Below are 12,062 nucleotides of genomic sequence, written 5' to 3'. Positions count from 1 at the left end.
TCCATACAGCTGGCTGTGGAGCTTAGCATATGACTGGTTAATTCACCATAGATAGTGTCTAAGACGACCATCTATAGAAAATGCAAGGAATTTGCTAGACTGGATTATGCTATGGAAACAAAAACAAGTAACAGATGCTGCAAGTCTGCTGATGACTGCCCTTTTACAGCCCTAAGCTTTTTCATTTGTTTTAAGAGTTTAGAGCCCATTTTAACATGCTTTGATGCTTGCATGGTACATGGTCACGAGGGGACATGGACAGACTGATTACGCCACAGAGGGAGAAGGGACAGATCTGAGAACAGTTGTGTGAACGCTTTGCAGACAGAGAGGTGAAACTAAGGAATAAAAAAGATACACTGCAGCACCTTGAGTTAGCAAAGTTTGTTCAGTTATTCCAGTGTGTGTGTGTGTGTGTGTGTGTGTGTGTGTGTGTGTGTGTGTGTGTGTGTGTGTGTGTGTGCGCGCGCCTGCCTGCATGCCTGTGTGTGTGAGAGCGAGAGAGAGAGCAAGCTTTGCTGCAGTCTGCTGCAGTGACAGCACACATCAGCCTGCAAAGTGACCTACCAATGGCCATGTTGTGTGGATTACTGTGTTGTCTCTTATTATTTACAGCTCTGCTCTCTCAGGTTGTGTCCTGATTGCCTGCGGCCCGCCGCCTACATCTTACGTCTTTTTGCTGGTGCACCTTCGCGTTCCTATGGCAACCAGCACCAGCATAGCGATCAAACAGCTACAGCAGCATTTCCAAGTGGTTTTTGGTGAAAGGAGCTCTGCGTATTGCATATGACTTCATCACTGTATTTTCCTCTTATGCTGCCCAGAGTTAAAGCACACAGCCAGTGGACTTCACTCAGTCCTTTAAAAATTGAGAAATGCCTGATTTTGAGTTGTTGTTTTTGTTTGTCTCAATGAAGCTCAGATGGGAATATTATTAACATGGTGCTATCATCAGTTTCTGAGCAAGTAATAATTAAAAATATGAGTCCTCATAAATAATCATTGGAACAAACACCCACACACTTACAGTGAGTTTAGGATCCTTTCCAAAAATGCTCTCTGAGTAGATAATTACAGCCTAAAACAGTGTGATGGATGGAAGTTAACATGGTGTTTGTTGACTTGTCGCAAGAGAACAATAATTTACCGCTTGATGTGTATCAGATAATGCAAGCTGTGCACGCTTACTTTCCAAATTCATTGTGGAACATTGGAGTGGGTGGATCATCAACCTCATATTTAGAAATAGATCATCATTCCCACTGATCAACTTCTGATCAATCATACACACACAAGGATACTTTAAGAGAACACTGTCTGGTTTCACTCTGTTTTTACAGTGGTTTGTTGTCATGCAACACTCACACTCCATCCTAATTTCATCTTGATGAAGATCTTCACAGCAGGAAGCTTTACAGTGGGACAGAGCCACGTGTCACTTGTACCACTCACATAGGAAGGAAGCAGTCAAGGTCCTCACCCCCCAAAAACATCCCCATTGCTCAATTTTAATTCGAATAAGACGAGGTGGCGAGAATAACGGGGGAAGACAGAGGGGCGTGCAGAGGAACGGAGATGTGAAAGGGATGAAAGTGTGGCAGTCCCCACCTCCCAGTGTTGGCGTGTGAATGGGGCTGCCCACCCCTCTCTGCAGGGGGTTCTCTCCCTCTCCTGCGGCGTGTGCATTCATTACCCACTCCAGACTACAGCATAATATGTAAAGAATATGCAAACCTAGACACAATGACTGCTGGTTTCAAACTGTGTGCAACCCTGCTGAGATTTTTTATGTAGAAAAGTAAACAGGAAAAATGTTGAAAGTTAACATTCCAAGCTAAAGTAAGAGCTTATTTTTGGTTTAATTAATCTGATTTATTACCACTGATATTGACCTCTGTTATCTAGAAATACACTGACAAGCTAGTAGTACTAATACAGCTTTCATGAATATAACTAATATATGTTGGTCACCAGTAAAAATCAGCTCATTTTGGCTGAAAGTTTTTAATTCACTCTGCCATATCTTACATAACATGCATTAATCTAGTGTCCAGAGCTGAAGAAAACAAGTTGAAATGATAAATCAATGAACATTGTTTATCTGTTGCATAGATGTTGTTTTGGCCTTTCAGCTTTTTAGAAAATACCACGCTCATTTTCAACTCACAGTATGAGTAAAAACCTGAGTAGGCTGAACTCTGGAGGAGTACCGACACAGCAAATGCTCTGAAATATTCATGCACCAGAGTTGTGACAGTAATCCCATCTTAATCACAAAATAAAGCTAATGATGGTGAAGGCACTGACATGCCTGCAGACACATATACTGACTCCTTTTATCCCGTCAGTGGTGGTTGTCTTACACTTGTATTTCTTCTCTGAAACGCCCAAGCAGATGAATGTTTTTATTTATAGAATTATTTATGCTGAACTCATAGTCATTCTGTCCGGAAAACATACTGTATGTACACAGACACATGCGCATACACACAAGGACTAAGCCAACTGTGTTCTGGCTGTGTGACAGTTATTCTGTCTGGCGGGATTCAGAGCCACAGAGAGTGACTCCACTCCTAAATATACAGCAGACTCAAGACTTTACCAGATCCTTGTCGTACAGATCGACTTTCCACCAGGCATGTGTGGACGTCTGCTCTGAATTCAGCTCTGCACTCCACCACTTCACGCTAAGGTTCAGTGATGTTTAAATGCGGTGTTCATGGAGGCCACAGAGGTCATTTGTCTTCATCCTGATGTTCATGAATCCTCTGTCGAGCTTGTTCTGCGGTGAGACCGTTATTGTGATATCAGGATGTCATTACACCCAGAAGAGGAAGTTGTTCACGCTGTCACGGATTCACCACCTTTCACATACATGTTTTGCCAACACATGAAAATGGTTTAATGAACCGTAGATTTTGTTTTCAAATGCAGGTATTTCAGGAATAGCAGCAATGCCACAGATGGTAGCCTCTGATCCTTATACTAAAGGTTTTAAGATGAGCCTGTGGCACAGAGGTGATGATTCAGCCGTGAGGCTGTTTGTGAGGGTAGTCCTGGTGGTGTGTGTGTGTGTGTGTGGTTTACCAGCTATGTTAGTATGAGTGCCATCACTCATGTTGTTGAGCTTCTGACCACTGTGCCAGTGTGGTTTATGGCTGTGACTTGTGAGTCAGTTGTCGACTGGCCTCTATGGGACCCTCTCAAATACCACAATAACCAATCCTATTGTCATCTAAAGTCGTGTTTCCATCAGCGTATTTTTATATGAATTTTCAATTTCCCAAACAGGTTTTAAGACCACTTAGGGTTTTTGCCTTTTTCTAAAAATAGTTATTGTGCTTCATGGGAGATGGAAGCACCTTTTTCAAATATATTCTGACATAGCAAAATTATAACTTACATGACTTGTCAGCGATTAGCACAAATTAAAATGTCTCCTCATTCCTCATCGCTCCACACAGATCTGATGTTTCCTTCATATGCCATAATGTCATATTTCCATTGTGTGTTTTACATCTTTTTTTTTTTTAAGTTGGATCAGTGCTGATTAATTACATCATCTTGTTGTGCTCTTTCTTCTGCAATAATAATTTGTTTTTCCAACCGGAGAATCGGTGCCACCTAATGCTTATCTCAATGAACAAACTCCTAATAATCGCATATAATAATATTGATGGAAACGAGCATTCATTCCCATTTTCTTTTGTCAATTTTCTCAAAATTTGGATAAAATTTGCTATACAATTCTTATGAAAGTTCACCCACTGGCTGCATCTTGACACTGAGAAAACTTTAGGTTAGTACAAAGCAAGTATAAGAACTTGCAAAAAAAGCAGGAGCATGTTGTAATGATGGCTAGCAGAGACTTCATTTCATGAGCTGACATTTTGGAAACAGTGTGCCTTTCTCAGATCTTAACGGGAGAAGCTTGAAAACTTTGTATTTATTTTTCTAGGGGTAACGGGACATATGAAATCTTTGTGTGTGTGTGCGTGTGCGTGCGTGCGTGCGTGTGATAATAGTATAATTACGCTGAGGCCGGGGTCTGTGGTGCAAAGCCTGCCATGGTTGGGAAGTTTTCACTCACAGTTTAATTTAATTTTTGGGGCAGTAGAGTGAAGCCTGAGCCTTAAGTCTGTGCTGATGCTGCTGACATTCAGGACTGACACTTTGCTTTAGAAAAAGTGCTTTAGAAAATAGACACTCACACGAGCACTGACCCCTGTCCACCCCTGCTCTTCCCTTCTGCTAAGGACAGTGTTATTATGCTTGCCCTGGCAGGATAAGTGGACCCTGATTGATCTGTATTGATTGGAACTGTATTTGTCAGACAGTAATGGGCCTCCCCCTCAGGACATTATGTCTGCTGATTCCCACCCGCCCCCTCCTCTGGCCCTGCTTCACCCATCTCTTTATGAAGAGTGCCCCGCCACCCCCCACCCTTCTCTTGGGCCCCTTGACCTCTAATCAAAGTGAACAGCCTCTTCCACTTTGCCTCCACTCTTCCTTTGTATTTTCTATCCACCCTCCAAAGACAATATCAGAGCGCATTTGGTTTGTTTCTGAGGAAGGAATAAATCCATCAGCTGTTTTGATTTTCTTTTTTAATGCACATTATTTCTGGTCCAGTATTTGAACTAATATTAAGACATTCATTCTTGCAAAACCTGCGTGATGTGGTGTTTGTAACTCTGTTTGTGTGCAAGCCAGTCTGTGTGTATGTAAGCATGTTTACAGTACAGATGTGGCTCAGAAAGACCGCCGAGGGCATTTTTGTTCAGACTCCTCACAAACAATAGGCATGTCTGTGTGGATGACCTGATGAGCGTGGAACTGATTACAGCTGCTCTGTAGAAACACACACACACACCCTCAATTATTACCGCCACACAAATTATGTGAAAAACAAAAGGTTAAAAACCTGACATCACAGTATGGAAAATGTGTGCACATTAATATCTAAAAACACATTGACTCAATTAGTTTATGTTCACCTGTTATTCGTTATGTTTTGCAAAACTATTCGCATGTGTAATGCAAAAGCCTCAGGTCTTTTTAATAACTGTACCAAATAGTAGCTGTAAAGCATGACTTTAAGATGTGTATCAAATGTCAACTGCAGTTTAACATGAGGTCATTTTTTCTTTCATTTTTTCCTTCAGAGTCAAATACTGAGCCCTCCCTCTCTGCACTGTGACGTCAAAGCTCACCACACCTGCTTCACCTGCATTCTGCTCAGCTGAAGGCAGTAAAAGGTAAAACTAGGACATCTGATGTCGCACATATGTGTGTTTTGTGGCTGTGCTATCAACTTTTATATTGAACTGATTTGATACTTCTAATGCAAGCATTTCTCCTGTCATCATTGTAATTTGTTGCCAGTATTAAGGCTCTTTGTGTCTGGTTCTGTTATTGTCTATGTGTAAGTAGTAGGAACATGTTCAATCAAGTATTTATCTGGGAACAAGCCTATTCGATTTAACTGTGAACATAACTCACTGCACTTGCAAAATGTTTGCTTGTCAGAAAAGTGACTTCCAAAGACTAAAAAGCTCGCTGACCTGATTCCTCTCCAGTGTAGCTCAACTAATTTGTAGATAAAGGGTTTCCTCATTTGCATATTTTATTGATAATGAAAAGCAAGGTACCTGTTATATACTCTCCTCCATGAAGGAGAGCTGCACTAAAGGCCACTGTCACAGCCCACATCCAGCTCAATAGGGACTCCCACATTGTTCTGGGTGCGATACTAATTCTCTCTGATTTAAATAACAATAACCTAACAGTAGCAATACCTTCTTCAGATTCTCTCTGGCTGCCATGAACCTGCTGTTATCAGCAGCCTCTTCTGTTTAACTATAGTTTTTTTGGCTTCAGGAAACACTTTGACCTCCCTCTGAACTGTCTGTCTGTGCTAATCTTAGTTACCTTCAACTCTAGTGTCAACAAAGGTGCTGGTCGTAGAAGCTGAAATGCTTGTGTTTTATTTTTTTAACTTTTAGTCTTTCATTTTTGTGGTAGTTATACAAATATTTTCACTTCATCAAATGTCAAAAATATACAATAGATAGATAGAAAATAGAATAAAAATAATTACCATAAAACCACAAATAGAAAGACAAACCCTGGAGGAGGATGTGTTTATATCGGTCAGTACGGTTGCTTGTTAAACAGTTAACTGCTTTAAGTGAGAAACCCTGTCCTTTAGCCAGACCTCGTAGGTTCATGAACCCTTGTTGTCTCCACCTTATTGAGATATGCTTGAGCAGGACACTGAATCTGCTCTAGCTGCGGCTGCGTTGACCTCTGATCTGGGATGAATTTGATTATTTTGGAAAATCCTTTGGCAAACCAGAGAGATTGAAGCATCCTCTAACATCCCCGCAGTGTCTGAATATTTGCATACTCATCTCGACCTCCCCTCTGTGTCTCCTCTCCACCTCCATCTTTACAACTCCTCCTCGTTTTGTCACCACCATTCATTCGTTCCAGTGAATGATGATGAATGTCGATGTGGGCTGCATTTCGTGATCCTCCAACTGGATGCAAATTATTCGACTTGTAAAGTGGATATCTCTGTGCGTGCGTGCGTGCGTGCGTGCGTGCGTGCGTGTTTTGAATCTATTCTCCCTGAATGCATCTTGCTCTTTTCACCCCAGCCCCTGTCTTCCTCCTCCTCCTCTTCTTCATGAGCTATCTCAGTGTCATGGGAAAGCAGCCTGACGGACAGACAGGCAGATGGAAGTGACACTGATGACATCAGCGGGATTCAGCATAACAATGTAGACGGAAATCAGTGGAGACAATGACAGTGGGGTCGGGGAGGACTTGAGGAAAAGACTGGGGAGGAAAGTGAGTGGAAAGGAAAGCAGGGCGACAGGGAGCGAGCTGTAGCTTAGTAAAGCTCCATTCTAAGAGGGAGAGATGTTGCCTCCAGATAAGCCAAACAGACTTAAAACCCCAATATAGACTCAAGTCAGAGGCTTCAACTGGTTATTTCCTTCCTGTCCAATGTTCTGATATGTTGGTGTTGTTTTCAGTGTTTCCTGTAGAGTTTTGTTGTTGATGGAGGGGACTCCGTGGAGGGTAGTTTGTATCTGAGACTCAAGTGCCAGACAGGATCACCTGCAGGTAGTGTTGCACTTTAACAACAAATTTCATGCTAATTGTCAAGGTGCATGCACATTTGTGCTAAGTTTAAGTGTGATGATTGGTCTGAAGTAGAGCCCTGTAGCTCCATTTGGCTCGTATGCCTGCATCATGTCATCAAATTTGTTTATCAAATCTGTTATTGTTGAAGGAAAGACAGGTCGCCTCTACAGTCACATCAGGAAAACGCAGACAGACACCGGCAGTCATCCTGTTACCTCTAATGTTGCTCCACTCCACAGCACAATGAAACATCCGCTGAACTTTACTCATGGCTCCAGATACTTCACCTATTTTTTTTTTTATTTTAATCAGCTGTTTTTTCCACATCATGTCACAGGTCTTTATGGGCAAACTGAAAGTCTTTCGCCTCTCTGAGTGCTCATCAAAGGATATGTTTGGATTTGGAAGTTTATCTCAGAAACATACTTATGTGCCACATATATGTTGGAAGAGTTACTGATCATCATTTCTCTTATCGATGGCCATGGAAACATCTTTTTTGTTGGGACTACACTTAAAGAAATGGGGGATAGACTTGAAAAACAGCATCTGACTTTCTCCTTTTAAAGTTTTATGAAGAGTCTTCTGTTTTCTTAGCTAAGACCAAAATATTCATATCATATTTATTTTGTATTTTTGGATTGCATCAGGTCAGAGCAAGACTTGTATGTTTTATCTTTATCTTTAGAAAGTCATGGTGCAAGTCAGTGTCCAAATCTCAAATCTGCAGTTTGCTTTTCAGTTTTTTTGGGTGCTTAAACAAAACAAGTTTCTGTGTTGCCAATACTACACACCTTTCAATCTGTCTCACATGGCCTGAGGTTATTTTTATGTTTACTCCTGTCTTCAGTTTGATAGTCTCTCTTGTTTTTTATTATTCATCACTTCAGCTGTGGCTAACTTCAACACCTTTGTCCTTCTCAGCGAGCTGAGGTCGTTCAGGTTGAGTTCAGGGTCAGCGCAGATCTGATGGCACGTCCTGGTCTGTCCGCTCCATCAGAAGCCAGGGTGGCATCAATGCTGGACATACTGTCCCTGCCAGCGCTGTATTGTGTTGTATTACAGTGTCATGCTCTACTCCTGCTCCTGTCTGCCATCTGCCAGTCATATGTACCACCATCTGTTCTTCAAACCAGCCCATAATCTAGCTTGCACTCCAGCATCGTTTGCTTAATTTAAACACTTACAGTAACTGCTGCTGATGATGATGTCTATTGTCTGGGAAGCTTTTTCTTTTATCTTTGGGGATTTTTAAAAACCTGCTTTAATAGCACTTTGAGCTCCCGTCGCACTATGTCAAGAGCTAATGTTTCCTTCAGAATTTAGATGGTTAGTACAGATTTTCAGAAGTCTTTGGTCTTTGCACATCCATCTTTTTATTTGACTTTTGCTTGCCGGTTCACATCCCTGCTTCAGTCTCAGCTGTAATTAGACTGCTCTCTTTTTTGGCAATGATAGACATAGACACATGTGGCAGCTCTATATCTCATCATTTCTGATCCTTTTACATTTGTGACAAGGTCTCTGTGGCTCTCCAGACTGATCTCAGGTCAGTCCGCAGCAGCATCAGCAGCACCTCCTCCATGCAGAGTACACTCATCCCTCTGGAACCTGTATTCCTCTGCTAACTCTGTCATTACTACCATCTAACCAGTGTAATTACCAGCCTCGGTGTGTGTTTGTGGTGCTCGGGCCAAGCCTGCATCATGCATAGCAAGTCGGAGCGGGTGTGGAGGGAACAAGCATGAATGGGAGAGTCAAAACAGGGGAGGTATATCCCAGAGCTAACTAATTACTGTATGTGAGTAATTAAAAGGTATTAAATGTCTGCACTTTATCTTCTGAAGTCTGGGCCAAAGCTGCATGTGTCTGCACCATTCTTACTGTATTTGATGGGGATTAATTCTTTGTTCTCACATGTTTTGCTCTGCACTTTTTTCTTTGTAGTTGATAATCATATTTTGTAGTGCTGTTGTTTAAAACACCTACCCCCTTGCTCTCCCCTCCATCCCACCAATGGAGCAAATATGTGGCGTACATGCATACATATTGTTGGCCTCTTCTTCTGTACAGTGTCAGTGATATTTTCCTATCACATCGGAAGTATAATTTTTCTAATTTTACAGATGTTACTCTAAATTAGTACACTAACTGTGTGAGTGTTTGAAGGTCATGATTTGGTATTTGTTCCTCACAGATACTGAAAGCTCAGACAGAGGTTGGACCTTCAGCTGAGAATAATTTGTTACACATAGTGATTCCAAGGCCCATGCTCAAATTAATCTTGCAAATTGGATGATAACTACATTCAGTGCATCTTGGCAGAGTTGTGATCATAGTAAATCCGTACTGTTTATGTTTTGCTTCTTTTCGTCATAATTTATGGGTGTAACTCTGCTATTTACACCAGATGTCTGAGGGCAATATAATGTATTTCATCTGGTACTTGGTCACTGGTTATGCACAACAATCAGTCTTCTTATTGCCATCTTGGCGTATGAAAGGCAGACTGTACTAAGTACACTGAGCAAAAAGAAAAATAATGCACCTTTGAGATGTGATTAACTTGTTACCACATCAGGATAACCAGACATGCATCTATATCGAGGCAACTGGCCTATCAAGGTCAAACGATACAGGGCATTTTTTTGCTTTTTTTGCTTTTTTTTTCAGCCAAGCTATTTAATGCTAATTAGCAAATGTTATATGGCACCAAACTAAGATGATGAACATGTTGAAACGTCATACATGCTAAACATCAACATCTTAGTTCTGTCATTGTGAGCATGTTAGCATGTGGACATCAGCATTTAGCTCAGTACAGCCACACAGGGATGGTAGCGGTCTGTAAACTCTTAGTCGTGTTGTATTGTTGTAGCTATAAACGGCACCGTCCCACAGGTTAGTGTCACAGGGAAAACTCCAGATAGTCCAGATTACCAGTCTGAATCTCTCAGTCTGAGTTGCCTGTTAAACATAGCCAGGCTGCAAGCACTCTGACAAAAGTCAGAAGTCACTTGTAAAGATCAAACCATGCTCTCTCCATTGCCTCTCTCATCAGGCACCTCAGACACATAATGAAGCCATTCTACAGCTCCTGCAGCTGGGGCCGGATAATCTGGGATTGGGCCTGATAGTGGATCACAGGACAGCAGTCTGGATGAGGAGAGACCCTGTCAGACAGCATGATCAGAGCGGGAGTCTTTGGCCCGGAAGTGCCTGTGGTTCTCCTAAAACAAAGACACGATACATGTGCACGGCTGTGTGACTATAGGGGGATTTTGTTTGCTGTGAATGAGTTCTGTTGATGATGCCCATGTGCGTGTATGAGTGAATGAGTAATGCAGTCTGGGACCAAAAATGAATTCAGCAAGGACTCATAAAAAGCTTTGTGTATCATAAAACACACACAAACCACTCTGAGCTGCCTTGACACAATGAAAAGCTCAACATTATGCAAATTGGACTTCATAACGAGATAGTCACCCCAGGAGTCGACATTTGTAGATTTCAGAAAAACTGAGGCGGCTGTAGAGAGACAAGCACAGATTTGTTCTCACAACAAAATTGTTCCTAATGTACGCTTTCTGCAGGCTATTAAACCTAAAGGGTCGAATGGTTAGCTCCTCTTTTCATAGAAGTGGGATTGCTAGACCCCAGTGGCTCCATGTGTAAGAGCAGCATCAGTGAACACGCTTAACTTTTAATGTGGTTGTATGGGAGTCAAAGGGATTATACAGTTAAACCCTGTGTGTGGGTGTGTGTTTTTTTTGTTTTGTTTTATCTTGTGGTTGAATCATATAATTTAATTTCTGGAAGCTTTTGTCTGAGGAGTCTGAATTTTAATCCTCCTGTGTGATTTACGATGGAAACGAGTTTTATGCATTGGTAACCTGAGACGCTTTTCAGGGGTACTCAAGCACAATCAAGCCAATTTCATCTTGGCACCCCTTGAAATAAGTTTGTATCATTCTAAATTATTAGAATATATCTCATCTTTATTATTTTATTATTATGTTCTTTATTATGACATTACGAGCGGTGTATTGATATACTGTTGTCAAACCGTGATTCTTCCCAACCACCTCTTACAATTCCGCTTTATTTGCTACCAGATTATTTGTAACTTCCTGGCTGTATTCAATATGTTGGTGTGTGATAGTCTGTGCAAAAAGGTGGAGAGCAGCATGGAGAGAAAGAGGACAGAGAGAGAGAGAGAAAGAACAGGAAGAAAGTGGTGAGAAAGAAGACAGATAGTGAGGTCAAGGTTTTTGTCATGGCAAAACAGTAACTGTTTTTATCCAAGAATAAAACCCAAATATTCATTTCACCGTAGTACTTTGCATGTATGGAGGCCGAGCCTCCCTAAAGGTCTGATCCTGGAATCTTTCCTGGTTTTACAGTTATGACATTTGAAAGGTCAATGACTAGCTCAATAAAAGCTGAACATACTGAGGAAGTGTGTGGTGAAATGGTTGAATCACATGTTGTGGTGCAGACAAACATGTGCAAGAAAAGATTGATAGGAAGGTTTCATCGATCCACGATGCAGGAATGAAACGAAGGAAATCGTGAAATTTGCGAGACAACAACAACAACAGCACATTTTAAAAGGTACATAAGGAGATGATATGTGTTTGTCCTCTGAGTAAATGTAGCATAGATATTTGAATGACTTTGGTGGTTTGAGGAGAGGCTTATGTAGATAAAGGCGCTTAAATCCAGGAATGGAGACCTAAATAGAGAATGAGATGAGACAGGAACCGGAGAATGGGAAAGGAAATTTTGGAGAAAGGAATAGTAGCACTCGGAAGAGGAGCAGTTTGACTACAGCAGAAATGGATGGATTGAGCAGATTTACATTTTAGACATTTAGCCGAAGTGCTCATTCAAAATATCTAAAAAAA

General features: G+C 41.4%; 1 protein-coding gene across 2 annotated transcripts in view; it reads left to right on the top strand.

Annotated features, from left to right (window-relative positions):
• The window catches only part of sipa1l3 (signal-induced proliferation-associated 1 like 3), a 71,436-nt gene that overhangs the window by 28,696 nt on the left and 30,678 nt on the right, over positions 1-12,062 (top strand). For both annotated transcript variants that reach the window (XM_041939987.1, XM_041939988.1), the window contains exon 2: positions 5,166-5,258. The gene's annotated coding sequence lies outside the window, so the exon portion shown is untranslated. The remainder of the gene's footprint in view (positions 1-5,165; positions 5,259-12,062) is intronic.

Source organism: Chelmon rostratus, chromosome 7 (assembly GCF_017976325.1).
Source record: "Chelmon rostratus isolate fCheRos1 chromosome 7, fCheRos1.pri, whole genome shotgun sequence".
NCBI lineage: Eukaryota > Metazoa > Chordata > Actinopteri > Chaetodontiformes > Chaetodontidae > Chelmon > Chelmon rostratus.
The sequence above is the reverse complement of the archived record's forward strand: the minus strand, read 5'-3'. Positions and strand labels throughout refer to the sequence as shown.